The 20,126-nt window shown below is 49.8% G+C and overlaps 1 protein-coding gene across 1 annotated transcript in view; it reads right to left on the reverse strand.

The window, feature by feature from the left end:
* The window catches only part of JCAD (junctional cadherin 5 associated), a 55,148-nt gene extending 36,202 nt beyond the window's left edge, over nt 1–18,946 (reverse strand). The window contains exon 1 of the mRNA XM_082753049.1: nt 18,806–18,946. The gene's annotated coding sequence lies outside the window, so the exon portion shown is untranslated. The remainder of the gene's footprint in view (nt 1–18,805) is intronic.
* Nucleotides 18,947–20,126: the final 1,180 nt, after the last annotated feature.

The raw sequence follows: 20,126 nt of genomic DNA on the forward strand, positions 1-20,126 counted from the left end.
AGGTGTAAGAGCGAGTCCCAAAGCTCAGGGCATAGTTCAGCTCCTTCCAAGTGACGTCTCTATATTTAAGGAAGGAGGCACACAATCACTACAGAAACAATGCTGCTTTACACTGCTGTCCTCTACCTGCTCACCAATTTCAGCACAAAGTCAGCGGGAGCTTTCTGGAGCGCTCCGGGCTGATGGTGTGGCAGCAAAGGCAGCGAGGAAAGCGCTGCTGAGGGGAGTTTCCTTGTAGAAGCGATGAAGGAAATGGCTTGGGGCAATGGCACCATAACTCAGGGCAGCTGGTTCTGCACCGATCGTTTGTTCGCAACCTAGGATGCGTTAGAAGAGCAGCTCGGAGCATTTGTGCTGCTGCTTATCCCCTGACCAGGCTGTTGTTAAAGCTAATGCAGCGCTCACTCAATGAAGTGTTTGGGATGAGGTCCAAAAAAGCACTTAGGTGCCTAAATCCAAGACAGCAATTCGCAGCTGCCTAAGGACTTAGGTTCTCCCTTTTGTACGCCCCTTCCCAGAACTCCTTTAAAAACCTGGACTTCTGCAAGGGGGTGGCTGTAGGTGCTGCTGTCTTAGCAGGGCTTGGCCACCACAACCTGCCTCTCCAGGGGAAGGTGGCCACCTTCAGGGGCTCTCTGATGCCCTGTGGGCTCTGAGTCCAAGCTGCTTTTGCTCAAACCTTGGCTGGTGCTGCTCATCCCTGTAGGTGTCCAAACCAACCTCCAACTCCCTGTGCGGGATCCAAATAGAAGTCCTTCTGATGTTGCCCTCTTTACTGAGGGCTTGGAAGGAGAAGTTGGAGCCAGGTGGACTCTGCAGTCCAGTGTGCGTGGAGGCTGCGTGGAGGTCATGGGATGCCAGGCTCAAAGCCACTTGTACCACAACCCATCAATAAAGCTATACAAGAACAGCATAAAGTCACTCCTAACAAGATATAAAAATCCCCCATTAACAAACTCTTCTACTACGTTGCCAAGTATGTCTGTCCACGTGCCTCTTTCCTCAAGACAGGGCTCGAAATAGCAACAGAAATTTGGTTATTGAACTCCAGTGACTGACAGGGACCACGAGAGACCGTAGCTGCTATTCTGCTACGGTGTATTCATTCTGCTCCCGAAAAAGTCAATTACCTCTCAGGAAACTCTTTGGAGAAATAGAGAGCCGAGCTGCTTGTGCTGCGAACTCATTAGCGAGGATGGCAGCACGCCGTCCCACAGCCCGAGTATCTGTTTGGGTGATCTGACAGAAACCTCTCAGCCTCGTTCATGTCTTTTGCTGTGAGATCGTTAAGCTTTGCCAGGTTTCTCCTCTCATCTGATAAAGCAGTTAGGGTCTGTGTAGCAGACGCTCGCACGTTTCAGATCTTTGTCTCAGGTAGGGCTCGACACGCAGAAGCTGGTTTTCTCATTAAGCCCTTCAGTTAACGCAGTTTACTTAAACCCACGTTGGACTGTAAAAGGCATAATCGATATAACACATTGACTCCTGATGAGGTAAGGGAGGGGCTGTAACAACCTAGCAGATGAGCTGATCTGATAGCTCGTAAATTTGGGATGGCAAGCAAGGTTTATCGCGTTAAACTGGATACTGCCAGCACGTTTGAGTCCTGCAAAAATGCTTCAATTCTTCATAAAGCTATGACTGAGACATAAAAAGAAAGCTTGAGATCTGAGCTTCTGCTCCAGTCTTCTTCACCTTGCTCCTCTTGCTACTGCCAGGGCAGCCCAACGCGGTGGCATGTTTCTGAAAGTGTTTCAAAGATCAGAATTGCTGTCTTCTCTGTCTCCAGTGCCCTCAGCAGGAGTGCGGCACAGCAGCAGAAGGGTGAAGATGAGGAAAACGGGTTGTCTGTAGGTCTGTCCGTGCACGTGTATCTCGCTGGGCCCCGTTCTCCAGTCACACTGCAGTCCGTATTTCAAAGGGACCATCATTCCTTCTCAAGTTACTGCTGCTGGCAGAGCAGCAGAGCTGGCAAGTGAGCTTTCAGGAATGTCTTTATCCTTTGCAATCCATATGAACTAGGTCCAAGTAGTAATATTCTTGGAGAGCCAGATACACGGATTTTGCAAAGGTTGGGAACAGCAAAGCACACTTATTAATAAAACAGTCTCAGCGCTCTTTGTTTTGTTCTGATTGTAATAATTGCAAGCAGAAGTTTTCTTTTATCTAGTTCAAAGTCTCTGTTTGCTTCAAGCCTAAAGCTGTTGGCAGCTGAATAAGAGGGCTATGATCGATGGACGGGAGTTTCTGATCCAGAAAGGGCCATCTGCCTACTTTGGTAAGTTTAGCAGGAGCATGAGGAGGAAAGATTGTCTGAAGGCTCATTCCCCCATCCGCTGTTAGCATGACTGAAGCTCAGAGTAGCTTACCAAAGGTGTCTTGGCTTACACCTGGACACGTATCCATAACTACATATAATGGCAAAACCCAGGATCACATCAACTGCTGTATGTGTTATTCTGATAATGCTGGCTTATTTTAACAAAGTACCTTCAACAGGGACCAAAAAAAGAGGACCTGTTCTAAAAATACTGGGAACCAGACACAAGAATGATGCTGCTTATAAGTGTTTTTTTTTTTTTTTGTATCCTTAGTGGAACAAAACTAGTGACTTCTAATGGTACAAGCCTACTTAGGAGAGAAAATTTTGCTGATAGTCAATAAATTTTCCCTGCACATCTTCAAAAGGCAAGGCTCAATAGCTGCCATTAAGAATCAAAGTCTTGGTGCTCCAGAGGCCAAAGTACCCAACATTTCACCTCATCTGCAATTTCACAGGTTTATCATTTACACTGTGTTGTCTCTCATGAAGGAAATCCCGGTGGAATTAACCAATATTAGATTTCAGGTGCAGCAGGAAAATGTGCAGTGAAGCACATTTGTGCTAGAGACAGACTTTGGTGCCTGGGTACACTGCAGTGGATATTGCTGAAAAGGGCAGCTTTTCTGCAAAGTTCTGTTAGATCCCCTCAGCAGGAAACAATTATCTGTAATACCAATTTCCTGCAGAATTTCGCAAATCCTTCCCTACAGGGATTTCACCTTTCATTGTTTCCCCTGTACAGTACAGAAAATCTAACTGCGGTGGTAGAAAATCAGATCTAAGCCGTATTTTTCAGCCTCTGTCAGCTGGAGGGAACAATCTCATCTTGGTCAGGAAGAAGATGGACAAACAAGGCGATGGCTGGTGACTGGAGTCCCAAGACGACCTCTGCAAATCCCTTCCCACCTCGCCTGTTTTGTGGTTCTGTGCTTCTGTGGCTGCCTGCACCCAAAAAGAGAGGGGTGGAGGGCAGGGTGGCAGACCCATGCACTTCACCCATTCTTTTTTCATTCAGATGTGGCAGTGCAGGGTTGCCAGGCAGAATTACAGCCATGGCAACCATGAATCACGTTTTTGGTGTGTTTTCTGCGTTTTTTGTCCTTGTCCCTGACCCCTTTTCCAAACCAAGATATCTTGGACACGTGCATGGACACAACCGTGACTGAGCAGTTTTGCAGAAACAACCCAAGGCACTGGAGAGAAACTCTGGGATTGGTGTTTGTTTGTGCAAACCCTGAAATGGGCAGCACCCTACCCATGGCCCGGAGAAAATAGATCTTGTGAGATGCTTTTGGACTTCAGCAAGGCTTTTGACACGGTTTCCCATAGGATCCTACTGGACAAAATGTCCACCATACAGCTAAATAAAAACATCATACGATGGGTGAGCAATTGGCTAACGGGCAGGGCCCAAAGGGTTATGGTAAATGGAGCTGCGTCAGGCTGGCGGGCGGTCACCAGTGGGGTCCCTCAAGGCTCCATTTTAGGGCCGGTACTTTTCAATATTTTTATAAATGATCTGGATGTAGGAATAGAGGGTATTTTGAGCAAGTTTGCTGATGACACCAAACTTGGAGGAGTTGTGGACTCAAATGAGGGCGTAAAGGCCTTGCAGAGGGATCTGGACAGGTTGGAGAGCTGGGCGATCACCAACCGCATGAAGTTCAATAAGAGCAAGTGCCGGGTCCTGCACCTGGGACGGGGAAACCCTGGCTGCATGTACAGACTGGGCGATGAGACGTTGGAGAGCAGCCTAGAAGAGAGGGATCTGGGGGTCGTGATAGACAGCAAGTTGAATATGAGCCAGCAGTGTGCCCTGGCAGCCAGGAGGGCCAATCGTGTCCTGGGGTGCATCAAGCACGGCATCGCTAGTAGGTCAAGGGAGGTGATTGTCCCGCTCTACTCTGCGCTGGTGCGGCCTCACCTCGAGTACTGTGTGCAGTTCTGGGCACCACAGTATAAAAAGGACATGAAACTGTTGGAAAGTGTCCAGAGGAGGGCTACGAAGATGGTGAAAGGCCTTGAGGGGAAGACGTACGAGGAACGGCTGAGGTCACTGGGCCTGTTCAGCCTGGAGAAGAGGAGGCTGAGGGGAGACCTCATCGCAGTCTACAACTTCCTCGTAAGGGGTTGTCAAGAGGCAGGAGACCTTTTCTCCATTAACACTAGTGACAGGACCCGCGGGAACGGGGTTAAGCTGAGGCAGGGGAAATTTAGGCTGGACGTCAGGAGGGGGTTCTTCACAGAGAGGGTGGTTGCACACTGGAACAGGCTCCCCAGGGAAGTGGTCACTGCACCGAGCCTGTCTGAATTTAAGAAGAGATTGGACTGTGAACTTAGGCACATGGTCTGAACTTTTGGGTAGACCCGTGCGGTGTCGAGAGTTGGACTTGATGATCCTTAAGGGTCCCTTCCAACTCAGGATATTCTATGATTCTATGATTCTATGATTCTATGCTGCTGGGGACAGGGTACTTCTCTCTTGGGACAGCGGGGATTCTCTCTTGGAGCAGTTTGGCATATTTGGAGCTACCATGCACCAAGGTTTCCTTGCAGAATCCACCTTTTTCCACCTCTCCAGGCATTTCTATAGGGACAAAACCCAAGGACTCTGGCTATGTGTGTAGGGTTTCTAGCTGCATTTTCCACCACCAAAGCCTGACCCGTTCTGTCTGTTCACCTGCCTGTGCCAATGTGTGGCTCTGCCAGCCTATTTCACCCAGTTCCTGATAGAGGAGACATCTCGAGGCCATGAAGACCCCACAGGTTTGGGACATGCTCTGAGCTGGGGTCCTCAGCACCAGCCACTGCTCGCCCCCTCCCAGGAGGAGCCGCAGGACGGCGTGAAGGGCCAGACCCTGCAGCAAACGAGGCTCCTACGTGCACAGAGCAGCTCCCTCACTGTTTGTCCACCTTCATCCCGAGCTATTCATTAACTCCAGCCCAGATGACCTGACATTCAGGTAAGCCGGATCCAATTTTCTGGCTGAGGGAGCCCTCAGATCTTTACCGCTCCCAACCAGATTTCATCAGGGAAAGCACATTACCCTCCAAAGTCTGAGCTTCAGTGCCAATAGCAGCAAGTACCGAGTGTGTGCAGCTGCTGGCAAAAAGGAAACTTAAACCCTTGCTAAGCCCTAGCTGAAAAAGGGAGGAGAAGGAGCACTGGAATAGCTGCTGGACGCAGTGCCAGGCCTGGGGTTGTACCCGGTGTCCCCATCTGCGCTGGCAGGAGGCACCCAGGCAGCAGCAGAGGGACAGAAAAAGGAAAAAAGAAAACAAACAAACAAACAAACAAAAAATAGAAAGAACCTTCTGTGATATTTTTTTGAGATGTGATGGGATGGAAAAAAATCTAATTTCTCAGGATATTATGCTCTTCAGAAATTAGAAACTTAAACTTCAGGTGTCATTTTTTAAACCATTTGGAAAATACTTGCTGAAAAGCAGGGTTTTTCTGCAACAAGTGACTTTGAAAAAGCCATGACAAGATCTGTTATTTTAGGAGGAACATCTTTAAGTCCCAAAAGTCCGAGTAGCCCTGCTCGGCTTGAAGCACACCCAGGGCACGTCCATGTCCACACAGAGCTGCAGCCTGCTCCTCTTTGGGGTCCTGGCTGCTGGCCTGGAAGCTGTGGGGCAGCTGCCTTGTTTCCTTTTCAGCAGAAAGTGGTACAAATCACGATGCTACCATCTGAGCAGTGCGAGCCAAGCTGTGAAGGCACACAGACCCACAGCACCGAGCTCTAAGGCTCTGGAGCATTTCTGCAGTGCTGTTAATATCCTTTGATATTCCTCCCAAGCCGTCCATTTGTATTCATGATCTTTTTACTTGCTGGAGTTCTCTAGCAACCTTCAATCCCCCCCAAAAAATTCATTTCCCACTTGAGATCTCAGAAGAAGAGGGTAAAAATGTAATTTACATGATAATCAAGGTCTTTTTCAAGGAAAGCGTGGGATAAATTGGCTGCAACACAGAAGGAGTGAGAATATCCATCAGAAGTTTGTTTGCTTAATTCCAAAGCCCGGGTGGTTGCAACAAGTCTGGTTTGTAAAAACTAAGGGAACAACAACCAGAGGAAAATTATTTGTTACAGAGAGGTCCAGAAACCCTTCTGAGGTGGTCGCAGATGGCAAATTGCAGGCTGTCCCCACTGCGCGGGGAAGGCAGGAGGGGAAGCACACCTGATGTTCCTCCCCGATATTTAGTTCTTAATTTTAAGCCAGATGTTCTTGCTTCAGTCATGACATAGCCGTAATGTCCCCTAACATGCCACAGTGTTTACAAAAATTGAGAGTGGTCCAAGGGCAAATAGTGCCCTCCTTGACCAGAAGCACTGTTTCTGAGGGTAATGGGAGAAGCAGCAGGCGCGGGACCCTGGCGCTCCCCAGCAGCGGATGCTCAAGGAGCAGGTAATCACCCACTTGCATTTTGCAGCCTTTCTGCCGTCTGACTGACAGCTCAGGCCGACCCGTGCTCCCCTCACTCATCACAAGGGCAGCTTATCTGACCGCAGTGCCAATAAAAATAAATCATCTGCTGGCCTCGTGTTCTGCGCGGGGGAAAGCAGAGCCACCAGCGGGCCACGGACTTCCACGTTAAATTTACGCCTCCGGCATTTTTTTTCACATCAGATCACAGGGCTTCGAAGAGACTGCTGTGTGCTGGAGAGGATCAGGGGGCCGAGCCTCAGCATGTGCAAACGAGGGGGCTACAATACTGCCATTGTTCAGTCTAGATAATGCTTTCTCAAATTAGGTTCGCGAGTATGAGTTTAATGCTCTCATTGAGGAGCAGGGTGCACAATGGGCTACCCACGACCTGGGAGAGCGCTACGAGTTTGTCCCCCTGTAGGCGGGCATCACTGAGCTCTCCATCCCCGTTCTGTCAGTGTATCCTTAGCCTGGCTTTAGTCATTCATGCTGGAGGAGCCGCAGGCATATCTGGATCACACAATTTTCCACGGGGGCTTTGTGCACACTTAAACGCTGACTTGGACTGATGATTCAACAACGAGCTGAGGGGGCTCGAAGCCTGGAGAGCTGAGAGCTGTGCCAATGATCCCAAATCCAGCACTTGCCACTCATTCAGGGTATGAGTAAACCAGGAGTCATTCTTCTGAGGCTGGAGATGTACCACCTCAAAGCAGGAATGAGCAACATCCCTCATCTGCCAAGGGGGAGCCAGGTAGCAGGTGAAGTTTTTCTGTCACATTTTGGGAGTGCTCTTGGCTTTGTCGTTGCTCCTATTCTCACTCCTGTAGTTTCGTTCTTTAGAAGTGTGTAAGCTGTCAAGCAGGACGCAGCTTGTGAAAGAATCCCTCCCACCCGGATCAAATCTGAGATAAAATGAGATAAATTGAAGCCGCTGTGGGAACGGACCCTGGCGGTGTTTCTCTCTGTGTCCTCTCCACTTCTCCCAGTGCCGGCAGGGGAGATGCTGGGGCAGGTTACTGGTGTCAGCACAAGCTGGTGGTACCAGCCGTGTCTCGGCAGCGGGGAAGTGTTGGTGCCGGCAGCCTTGCACGGCATTTGTATGTGATGAGCTAATGGACATCTGGCACCAAGCGGCTACCGGGACCCTGTAAATCCCTTGTTTTGTGAGTTTTGTGCAGAAAAGCTACCTCCAGCCCTGTGTGTGACTGTATAGTCTGCAGTAATACATTAAAGATGGTGTTGGTCCTTATAAAGCACCGAGCTGTGCAAGGCTGGTTCCAGATCCCCAGCTCAGCACCTGTGCCTGGACAACCCCAAGGATGCCAGTGCCTGAAGAGGGACTCGAGGAGCTCTTAGGTGTCCATGGGCTGGTTTGTGAGTCCCTGAGGTTTGCTTTTTGTCCTCTCATCCCATCATTTTGGCTGGGCCAAGCGGCTCAGCAGCAGCTGGATGGATGCATCCCACCTGAACCCCCCAAGCCTTCACACATGGGTTCACAGTCCCCAGCACCCCATATTGCTCCCCGATCCCTATCAGTGCTCGCAGCCTGGGGCACGGGAAGCCTGGTGTCACCCCTCCCTGGGCCTGAACAAGCACAGATGCCACATTTCCCACTTCTGGGATCAGGGCACACCCCTAGGCAAGGCGGGGTGGCTGTTGAGGTCTCTCTCTGCTGCAGGCACACGTTGCACACTGCATCCGATTACTGTTTAGGATAAACACCCTGAAAGCCCCTGCTATTAACTCGAGGCTAACATATAGTTAATCTCATTCCAAACCAAGGAAATTACAAATTCCATTAACACGCTCTGTTGTTGAGAAACACGAGCGTAAACAATTCATTAGGGAGAACTGCGATTAGGGGGAGCCCACTGCAGAGCACACAGCGCGTTCAGCTCCGTGCTGAGGCATTTCCAGCCCCAAATCCCTCGGGATGGGTACGGGACCAAACTCAGCTCTCACTCGCGCTGCCCTATGGCTAAAGTGACTTCAGTTTGCTCGGCAGCTTGCGGCCCTGTGGCTTTTTGTGGTGAGCTGGTGGGATATTTGAGCTCCGGCACCAAGAGCAGGAACGATTCCTGCGCGTGGTGTCCTGTAAATATCTGCGTGAGGAGCCAGGGCCGAGGGAAAAAAGAAATCAAACAGAGGGATGTGAAAAAATCTCTTTATGCCTATAAAAGGATCACTTCAAAACCACAGGATTTTGTATAGGAACCTTTTCCCTTAAATAGTAGGAACAGTCCCTGGTTGCGTTTTGCTGTCTCGTACCAGGAGGGGGAATAAAGCCCAAAGCTCTCCTGTGGCTCCTGCAGGAGGGCGGTGGGCCAAATCCTGCCATGCAAAGCCCTGCTGACATCACGGGGATTAGGCGGGCTGCTAATTGGGACAGCGGGATTTGTGTCAATCTCTTACTTTGGATACGATGCCGAGTCCCCCAGTGGTTAGAAACCTGGTGAGTGTGAGTGAGAAAAAAAACCTTTTTTTGGGGAGTTTCAGAACCAGAGTCATGTTCTCTGTAAGAGCTTTATCAGAGGAGTCTCGTGCTGGGGTCAGTACTCTGGAAGTGTCACGCAGAAGGTCCCGAGGCTGCCCTCAGCCCATCCCTGCACCCTGTGCCTAGGCCACGGCCTGCAGGTATATGGAGAGCCTGCCCCTGAAAGCCTCTGACAGAACCTCCACAGCCTCCTGAGATGAAGAGTCTCAGAGTTTTTCTGTTCTTAGTGTTCATTTCTTAAACCTGAACATTTCTTAAACCTGTCTTAAATCTGTATTAGACCTTTCTTACCTCCCTCCTGGCCAGACGAAGCACACACCCCCACTGAAATTTTAGCACATGGCTCCTACCTACAGCACTGACAGAGAACGGTTTATTTGCTTTCCTTTTGCTCACTCTCTTACAAGAAATATGTTATAATATGTCATTTCACCGTTCAGCCCTCTCTTCTCCAATCCACACCACCTTCTTCAGCCTACCTGCCCGCCTATACCCGTATAGACATTGTCTGAGGGGCTCTGCTGTGGCACCGCGAAGCTCACAAGGGGCTGGAAGCACAGGATAGGAGCAAGTGGCCTCCCTTTGGGTGCCTGCAACTCATTTCTGTTACCATCAAAAACATAAGCAACCCCACAGGGTATGGCTGGCCACCTCCCAAGTGTCCGGGTTTCCACTTCGTGGAGCTTCTGGGGGTCCTACCCTCTGCAGAGGGCTCAGACCTTGTGCTGCACATCCACAGATCTCTAGTAAAATTGTTAGAGCTATTAGAAAAGGATAAAAAAGGTACTTTTGGAGCAGTTGCTCAGCCTCCTTTCCAGAGAACAGCACAGCATACAGCTGGAGACACTGCTGGAGCAAGCACGCTCGATGTACTGGTCTAGCAAACACCTCCTGAACATTTTTTAATGTGACCTGGCAGCAGACCAGGATAAATGGCATGTTCTTTTTCCAGTGCTTTGGCCCAAAGTGTGTATTTCAGAGGCTCAAAAGAACAGTCAGTCAATTAAATGTGATAAACGAGGCCATTTGTCACCAGCATTTTAGCTTCTCTTTTAAAGTATGAAAGGAGATAATGAGCAGGGCTTGAAGAAATCCTTTGTGGTGTTGGGAGCCAAGGGCACATGATATATGGGACGGATTTTCTGCCTCTCCCATCATGCGAATGAGATCTGACAATACTCCCCCTCATGACACAGAAATCAGAGACGATGTTAAGAGAAAAAAAAATCACTAATGGATGAAAAAACAGTGACATGTTCCAGTGAAGATAAGAAAAGAAAAGCACTTAGTTAAGGGCAAATCTACCCCCATTTGCATTCTTTAAGGTCCCATCTTAGAGGCTGGTCAAGAGGAACACAGAGACAGCTACAAAGCACCTTTAGCTTACAAATAATAATAATAATAATAATAAAAAGCCTCAGGTAGCACAGATAATGACACTACAGCTACTTAGAGATCAGCAGGGTATATGCCCATGAGCAGGCAGTGACTGATGGAAGAGATCATCAGCCTTTCCTTTCCTTTCCTTTCCTTTCCTTTCCTTTCCTTTCCTTTCCTTTCCTTTCCTTTCCTTTCCTTTCCTTTCCTTTCCTTTCCTTTCCTTTCCTTTCCTTTCCTTTCCTTTCCTTTCCTTTCCTTTCCTTTCCTTTCCTTTCCTTTCCTTTCCTTTCCTTTCCTTTCCTTTCCTTTCCTTTCCTTTCCTTTCCTTTCCTTTCCTTTCTTTTTTTTCCCCACACACACATTACACAGCACACATACACATTATGCTGGTGGCACTCAGTTAATTTCCAAATTTTGGGTTTGTATCTACTGCTGGAAGCTAGACCTGGAGCTGGATCCAGAGCTGGAGCATTTCCAGCTCTCTTTTAAAAAATAACACCTTTATTTCTGGCAGATTCCCTGAATGCGTTTCACTCTGTGCCTTCATTTCCCACTTCTAGGAATTAGAAAACTTTTACTACAGCAGGCGAAACCTCTCCACGCTTGCAGGACATGAACATATCCCCTGGGCCGACTGCATTTCACACAGGGGTGTGCACCACCAGCTCGATGTTGCTTCTGCATCCTCTTCCCCTCTGCATCTACCCACCTGTAAGGAATTACTCGTACTTCACCTGTTTTCCCATGCCAGCCACCACTGAGGACGTCGAGGCTGGAGAGGCAGTGTGGTGGTGCACAAACCTGAGCAGGCATTTCAGGGGGTGAGAGCCGCTGCCAGTCTCTGCAAGCTATCTTTTATTTATGCCCGCACTGCGCTGTCTTGGCAGCGTTTGGTTCAGTCCTGGGATGAAGCCCTGCCTTCTTGTAAACACGGGCAGCCTCACACAGGCCTCCGACACTAAATAAGTAATACACACCAGGCACGGAAACATGCTTTTAGGGAAACTTCCCCTCGGCACCAGCATAATCAGGAGGTATGGAAGAGATATCCTGAGACATCTCCAGAGAGAAAGGATCAAAATCTTTCTAAAGGAATTGGATGGAAGTAGGTCCCGGTCATAAATCTAAGGAGTAAACACCAAAGATGCAGCTTGGCCGATGGCTCAGCATCAGGTTAACCTCAAATCAATGAGTTCTGAAGTTTTCAACTCTTAATGAACTTTGTGCATGGCCTTTGGTGGGTTTTGGTGGAGGACCATCCCCCTCAGCCACCCCACAACACAGCACCAGCAGTCCTCACACGTTTCCCTTCCTCACGCCCATGGTATTACCCCTGAGGTGGCTTTGTAGAGGCCCTGCCACCATCTATCACCACCAACCCGTGTGAGAAACCAGCTTCTGTGGTCTCTAAACGTGGCCTGAGGAGGGGACTGCCCGTCCCTCCTGCTGCAGAAGCCTGCTGGCCTCCACCTCATCTGCCTGGGTAAGCGAGGAGGAGGTGGAGAAGAAGGGGTGCCCTCCGGCTCCCCAAAATGCTGATTGACAAATCCAGGAAGATGGCTTCTTTGTAAGCACTTGCCACGGTTTCCTCCTCTTGTTAGCTCCACAGAAAGTGGAGCGTCCTTAAAACTGCATCCGCCTCCCTCGGGGGGGTGGTTCTCAGATCCCTGCTCAACCCGATTTGGAGCAGGGACGTCAAAAAAAAGGCAGTGCTGGTCCCCTGTTAAACTGGGTCCATCTGGAGCTGCTCTGGGCAGTTGGGACTGGTGCTGATCTTCACAGTCTCGTGAAATATTTACTTATCTGACTGACAAGAGAGTTATTCAGTAAGTTATGAGGCCTGCAGCTCTGTGTAAACAGTTTACAGCGCCGGGACTGAGGCTGGGCACTGTTTGGAGAGCGGCAGGACCGATTGTATACACTGGGCCTCGGCTTGGAAAGTTCAGCCCCGGGACTGGGCAGCATCATGCCTCATAAATAACAACAGTTAATCATCGGGACTCACGCTGCTTTCAGCGCTCAGAAAGCCACATGAGCACGGCCGAACTGAAACAAGGTTAATTTGTGCAGCCCTTGGCCATGCAAGAGCCAGGGACCCCGCAGAGGTGCCCAGCAGGGTGGTCATGGAGCCCAGCTCCACTCCTGCCTCTGCCCCCGGTGCCTGTGATCTCCGTAACCCTTATTAGAGGTTTGGGTTCAGTTCAAGCCATAAACGAGTCATTTCAGCTCTGAACCACCATCATGCCTTGTTTCCGGCATTAAGTGACCTGTACATTTCTGAGGCAGTATTTTAGGGCCACGCAATTGCCTCAGATTTTCTGTAACTTGACTTCCTGACCTGGCTGTGTACAAAGACAAGGGTATGATTGCCAGGAGGTCCCATGAAATGGAAAGCAGGGCAGCGATGTGCAGTGCAGGAGCCATGGAGAGCTACCACTGGAAGGAGAGGAAGAAAAAGCCCTTTCGTGCTATCATGTGGCTGCTCAGATCGACTATTACAGGCAAGAAATTTTTAAAAAAGATGTAAGGACTTTATTCTGGAAATACTCTTTCAGGCACATTGACAGTCAAAGGTCCATGCCAGATGCTGTGAATAAATTTGGGAGGAAATTAAAGGAGGGAATTGACCCTGACGCCAACATGAGGTGACTGGGTGGATGTAAGCAAGGGCTGGATAAAAGCCCTTCCTACCCACCTGGGGAAAAATGTGCTTCATCTTAACACAGCAGAGTAATGAAGTATTGATTTGAATTTATTAAAGCACAATGCTACGTCCATGCTGCTGGAGATGGCCTCGTGTGGTGGGGAGGAAAGTACAAGGAGGGCTTTCCAGTTCAGACTGAAAAAAAGGCAAAGGCTGTCTGAGGTAGACTTTCCACGTGCTGCCTTCACCATGGGAGGAAAGTAACACTCAGTGCCATCCTGATCTTCAAATCTGTTCCTGCAATCATCCCCAGCCACCGGGAAAGCCTAATTGATCCCCCAGCTTCACCAACAGCACTCCCTCTCTAATGGGACGTGTCTTTTTATTTAGCCTGTTGAAATTTAGGCTCAGTACAAGGGGGATCTCGATCAAAACGCGGCCTGCCTCTTCCTCCCCAGGGCCCTGCTGGAGGAGCACTGCACTTAGAAAAGCAAGTGGAGGTGCCAGGGGGACCGGAGGGACTGCGGGCTGATGGCACTGCTCTCGGTCTCCATGGAAATGTGCCTTGATGTAATTAGCGATAAGGAACCGGGATGAGAATAAAAATGATTCAGAGAGGCTGTGGTGCTTCTCCCCTGCACAGCTCCCCCGGTTAAACCCACATAGAGCCCAGAATGGGAAGCCGAGGCTCGATTATCGCCGAGGAACAGCATAACGAATTACCTCCTTTGCACTTGCTTATGTGGGTGAGTAATCCAATTCCTACCCAAACGCACACTGGCTGGGGAGATTTTGCCAGCGCATGAATCATCGAGGTGCTGGAATACTGTGGAATTGGAAACACAGAAGGAGGACTGCAGTTCTCCACCACTTAGATACTGATTATTCCAGGCAAACTTTTTAACAGATAGCATGAAAATAACGTAATGATTTGCTGAACTCGCACCCTTAGCTAAAATTACACAGAAGCAAAGTGAAGCCTCTTTTTTTTACGCGCAATACCAAAATCTTTGTGTGGCGAGTGGTGGGTCCTTCTCAGATCTGAGGCCTCCAGCTGAATAGCACAGAATGTTTTACGTGTCTTGAAGGTCTGCTGCTCAGAAAATGCCCAGAACTGCAGGTTTTATACAAAAAATCAGCCGGCTGTAGATGCCGGCACTTTCAGCCTCAACTGCTGTGCGTGTGCAATGGTAGGAAGAGAGGCTTTCAAAGCAGCTTTCCTGCCTATTCCTGGAAGTTATGGGGCTGTTGTGTTCCTGGGACAGAAACAATATGTGTGCTGAAACCCTGCCCTGCGGCTCTGGAGCCCTTGGCAGGGTTTGAGGATGGGTCTGTGAGCCCCAAGGAGCAGGCACCGGCTTTCTGAGCAGGAGGCAGTGCTGCCCCCAGTGCGGCTGTGAGGTGGGGAGGCAGACCAAGGAAATTTTAAAATTAAAAAAAAAAAAAAAAAAATCTGGGGTCTTTTATAAAAGGCAGTCTTGTACAGCAATTTATAAAGAGCTCAAGGGATGTTATAGTTTAAGTAAATATTTAAGGGAGATTCCTCTGAATTTAAACACAGCGAGCTGTAGCATGTGGAGAGCAGCGATGTTTGATTACATACGTGAAAGAGGCCAAAAGCAAGGCGACGTGAACAAAGGCGGCGGCGAGGAAAGCAATTGCTTTGGGTTCTATTTCTCCACCATAGGTCATCGACAACCCCGTTTCTGCTCGGTGCTGGGCGCAGCAGGGGTACCGGTCCTTGCAGTCACAGCAGGGGACGCGTTGCCTTCTGCGAGCCCTTTGGGCACAAACACAGCCTTGGTGGTGGAGGCTGCAAATTGCAACGTGGGTTCATCTTAAAATGCTGCTTAATTTGGTTGCGCTCAGGGATGGAAACACTGAGGAGATTTTATCAGGGGCTGGAGCCACCCCGTGCGGTGAGCTCAGCACAGCCAAAATTCGGCGCTGCTGTCAGAGGTTTGCTACAAGCAGGCGCCTCCTGCCCTGCAGGTGGAAAACGCCGAGGGCACAAACAAACAACCAGCGGGAGCAGGGAAGAAGAGAAAACCAGAGAAATTCACCGCTGAGGGACAAGGCATCTAAATAAAAGTGAAAATGTGATAAAAGGCTGTAAGCAGTTAAAATGCCCTCAGAGAGCTTGGAGTTATTAGGAACTTGTGTGTGTCATGGTTTTATAACTAGACTTAGACGATGGGATTCACGAGGGCATTGTAAATGATAGGGAAGGACTTAGGGGATCAATGACACTTGACTTGGGGTGGGAGACCTGAATTTACATCTGGGTAGGGGTTACCCTGGTGGTCTTTGCCAGTGCAAGAAGCTGAAGTGCTCGTCTTCCTCACCCTGTGCAAGTTTCTCTTGAAAAAGGTAAATCCTTTCCTTATCCTTGCACCTGAAGACGTGGCAGAGCACCCATACAGAGTAGGGTGTGATTTGCACGGGGCCGGGATGAGCCTGACTGTCTCCAGCCATGGGATTTGGGGACCTCGAAGGTGCGACACGACCACCTTCAGAAACCCAAGACCTGGTGTGGCTCCGGACAGAGGACCCAGCTCATGCAACCTGCAGGCTCCGGGAGTCTGCAGAGCAGATCAAAGATCATTTGGAAAACAGCATTAATTCCCGGGACTGAACAGTTCGTAACTCATGACTATTTGGAAACATATGAGAAATGGGAATTACACAAAAGCCTCGCTTTGTCCATTGAGGAGCTGCAGAACGAATTTCATGAACTTTAATTTCCAGCAAAGAGCGTGTCCCAAGGCGTGGGGCTGTGGCTGTTGAGCTAGTCCTGTCCCACAGCCTGCTTTAATTCAACCAGACCTGCAGGAAGAGCACGAAGGGACAAAGCCAGCTGCTAGCCGTGAGTAGAGCTGGGATAGGAGCAGGGTCTGGGTTTGGAGCAGGTCGCAAACAATGAAGGTTTGGGGTTTGCACCTGAACTCCAACTGAGTCCTTGTGTGAGCTCCAAGGAGCTGACGAAGCATCACTGCCTGCCTTTGTGAAAGCAGAGGCTGTATGGGATGCTCCGTGGCTCACAGCCCTAAAAGAAGCGAAAGGAGCCACCACTTCTGCAGCTCCAGCGGGAGTGGGGTTGAGCAGACTGCCGCTCTCTGCCTTTCGCCGTGGGAATCGCGTCAAGTGGCAAAATGGAAACCCTGACATTTCACCATCTGTCTGAGAGCGCCGCAGACGCGCTGCACACAGAAATAGGCCGCAAGGATAACTTCAAGACTGAAAAACCCACGAGGAAAGAGCTTGCAGAACTAGGACTCCCTAGGACTAGATGATCTCGCAGCGTTTTGCTAGAGGTCCCAGCTTTACCCCACGGGGCAGGGTGGACAGAGGACTGATCTTCCCAACAGTGGCACACCTCCCACAGGCTCTGGGTGCTTCGCAAGCATTTCTGAGCTCTGGTACCTGCCAGGGTTGGGGAGATGCTTCAGCCCCTTGTCCCTGCAGAGCCGTGGGCAGGCAGCAGCAGCAGCAGGAGCTCGGGTGCCCGGGAGCATCGGGGTCAGCGCCGGGAGCTGCTGGGACACTGGGCTGGGCTCGCTCACGCGGGAAGAAATCTCAGCAGATTTTGACTACTGAGCACTTGCATGTCCTTAATAAGTTGCTATTTTTTCCCTTCAAAGTCTATCACGAGGCCAAATTGGAAGAGATTTACAAAGTTAAAAAAAAAAAAAAATTACAACAACCCACAGTCCTGACAGAAAGCTCAGCTCCTGCCAAATTTCAGATCTCTGCTCCAAAGCGCAGAGGGATAAGAACTATCCAAAGAAAGATCACCAGGTCCCCCCCCTCCTGCTTCTTCCTTTCTGCTTTTTCCAGTTGGACAACAACGCCTTTTCCCCCTATGCTCATTCTTGGAAATAGCTGGACAGTTTTGGCTGAAATTTTCCAGAAAAGAACTTAGCCCGAGGCAGACAAACAAGTTGGAAAAATTCAGTCTAAATGCCTTGAGTCTGGCAAAGTTATAAAGGACCGTGAACGCGGTCCTATAGCGAGGCAAGTACGAGAAATCTTAATCAGAGGAGTCACACGCAACCCCACCCCGGCACATCCAGCCTTATACAAGCTGGTAACGCTGTTCCATTCAGGTGTGTCTTATCACGATTCAGATTTGTCACTAGTTAAAAAAGCTTTCGTGCAGCCATCCCACTGAGCCTTCCCACTCCCCTTCCTACTCGAACAGCTCTTCCCATCTGACAACCGCTCGTACAGAAAACCACGCTTCCCTCCCTCACCTCCAGCGGTTGCATGAGAGCTTCTGACTCTTGGATGGGGGCAGCTGATGCTAAAACGGGACCGCTTTCCGAACTAACGTACTCAGAATTAATAAAAGAAATAAAGCAACACACTCCTCTGGCAGATTCCCATGCATATTTTCCATGAAAGTTCATTTTTCCACATGAACAAATTGTGAGTATGCGGGGGATTTTCACTGAATCTTGATACGGAGCTCAGGATTCTTGGCACCGCTCTGGGAAGTTGCAATGACATCAGCTTGACTTTCTATATGGAAATTTTACACTCGCTGCCTGACCACATCTCTTTGTTCTGTGCATATTCCCTCTCCTCCGAGCTGCCTCCCCGCCACGGCGTGCTGTACACAATGTGCTGTCGTGAAGAACTCTGCGTTTGTCTTCCTTGCAGCCTCGCTGCCCCCTCCCCACGCCAGGCGCCCAGATGATAAAACCACATTTCCCCCGCCAGGACAAAGTGGTGGCTGGAGGGATGAGGTTACCTCCGCCAGGAGGGAGCTTCCCCACAGCACGGCAGCTCAGCGCTGCGAGGGACCTGGCACGCAGAGCATCCTCCTCCTCCTCCTCCCTCCGGAGCAGCAGAGGAGTTGGGTGCGTGCTGCCAGGCTGCCAGGGCTTTGGGACAGCAGGGACCAGGGGAGGGCAGCTGTGGCAGGCAGGAGGTGCGCCCCGAAGGGCTGTGAGGAAGCACCCTGCCTTGCTCAAGGCGATGCTTTCCTACATCCCCTGGGACTCGGAAAGCAGTAAGAGCAAATAAAAGCAGCCAGTTATCCGGCATGCAGCATCCCAACACTTCTGAGCGCCCCGTGCTGTCGCTGCCATAGGAGCCTCAGCACATCCCCTGCTCCCAAACCCGCTGCCCCCTCCGGCACCGCGCTGCCTCCTGCGTGGAGCCCCCCTCGAGGGGCTGCACCCTGGGGTCAGCCCCACGCCTGCTGTGCTGCAGGCTGCCCGGACCACGGGGGTGCCCGCTTCTGTTATTTGCTGCCTTCCCCACACATTCAGCCTCTCTACCGTGCGGCGGGGAATTGCTGCTGCTAGCCCCGCCGTGGCAGATTATCATTTCATCCTTGCTCTGCTGTATGGGAGCAGCCTCCAGATCAGATTAACAGTTAAAGATTGTGAAGCCATTTCCCAAACGCTTCTCGCTATGTAAGCAGCAACATTTGCACAGCCACATTTTCATTTTTACAGGCACATTTACAGGCTCCTTTACGTACACACGCAGACGCACACAGAACGCAGAAAATCTTTACCTTGCTCGCACGCAGGAGAGCCCCTGCCTTCCTCGCATGGATCAGAAGTAGGATGGGAAACAAACCCGGGAGAGACCCTTCAACAGCTTCATCTGTGGAGAGTTGTCTAAATCCCGAGCCTGCTCCCGCTAGCAGCTCTAAGTTTGTGCTCTGAATAGAGGCTGTGTTATTTTAACCACAGGATTTCTGGTCGTGGGGGAGGAGAGATGGATTAGGTACGTTTGCAATCTAATGCTTCACATCTACCTCGGCTGAAACGGACTACTTTAAGCCTGATGTAAATAAGTGCTGCTAAGATATAAATTTCAAGAGCCCACTCACCAATTATGCCTAAACTAACATGTTAAATAACTGCGGAAAATTCCAGAGGAATAAGATAACATACTTTTGTGTTCTTTCCTAAATAAAAGGCATGTGTGGAATTTCATGCTAGATACTGAGACAAGTGGGAGACAGCAGATGAACTGTGCAGACCGACCTCTGTAAGGTGCTGTGTCTCGTAAAACTGTATTCCCAGCACCTGTTAGCGTGGATTTCATCAGACATCGGCACAAATGGGTTTTCGTGGCTTCTGAGAAGCACAACTTTGGGGGATTTTAATATAGTCTTTCAAACAACATCAACAAAAACAAACAAATAAAGCTGTTTAAGGTAAAAAGGCAATATCTGAAAAGGCCATCATGTCTGTAGCTGTACGAGAACACAGGTATTAGCACGCTGAAGAAGTGCCATCTCCAGGAGGGCTGCAAGCCTGATAGCCTCCCTGCAGCTCAGATATTACTACAGAGATTGTCAAACACAGGCAAAATATTGTCCCCAGGAAACTGGTTGGGTGGTTTTCATTATTATTTTTTTTAATCCAGCTCAAAACCTGCCTTCATTTCCTGTTGTGTGACACTTTGGTGCTGCAGCTGCTGTCACTGCACGGCACAGCCACAGTCCAGGCTCCCAGGTCCACCTCCCAGCTGATGGCTTAGGAAAATAGATGTAGTAACTGCCAGAGGGTGTTAAAACAGAGTTTTGTGAATAAAGCACACCCTTAAAGTTCAGGCTGAACTGAGGAAGGAGAACAATTTGGATGCAAAATGCTAGAGGAAAGGAGGACAAGTTCCAATTTGTTGTTGACAGCAGAGGCTTCATGAGCCCAAGTTTAATTCCATTTTAAATAAAACCTGGCTCTATAAATAACATCGCCTTACCCTTACATAATGCTTTTCATCCCAAAGCGTTCCCAAGTGCTTTGCAGACATAATCAGCCCATCTGAAAACCGCAGGCAGGCATCCCGCCCCGGAGTGGGGGGGAGCTGGAAGCTGTCCTGCA

This window comes from Aythya marila, assembly GCF_965140915.1.
Source record: "Aythya marila genome assembly, chromosome: 2".
NCBI classification, from domain to species: Eukaryota; Metazoa; Chordata; class Aves; order Anseriformes; family Anatidae; genus Aythya; species Aythya marila.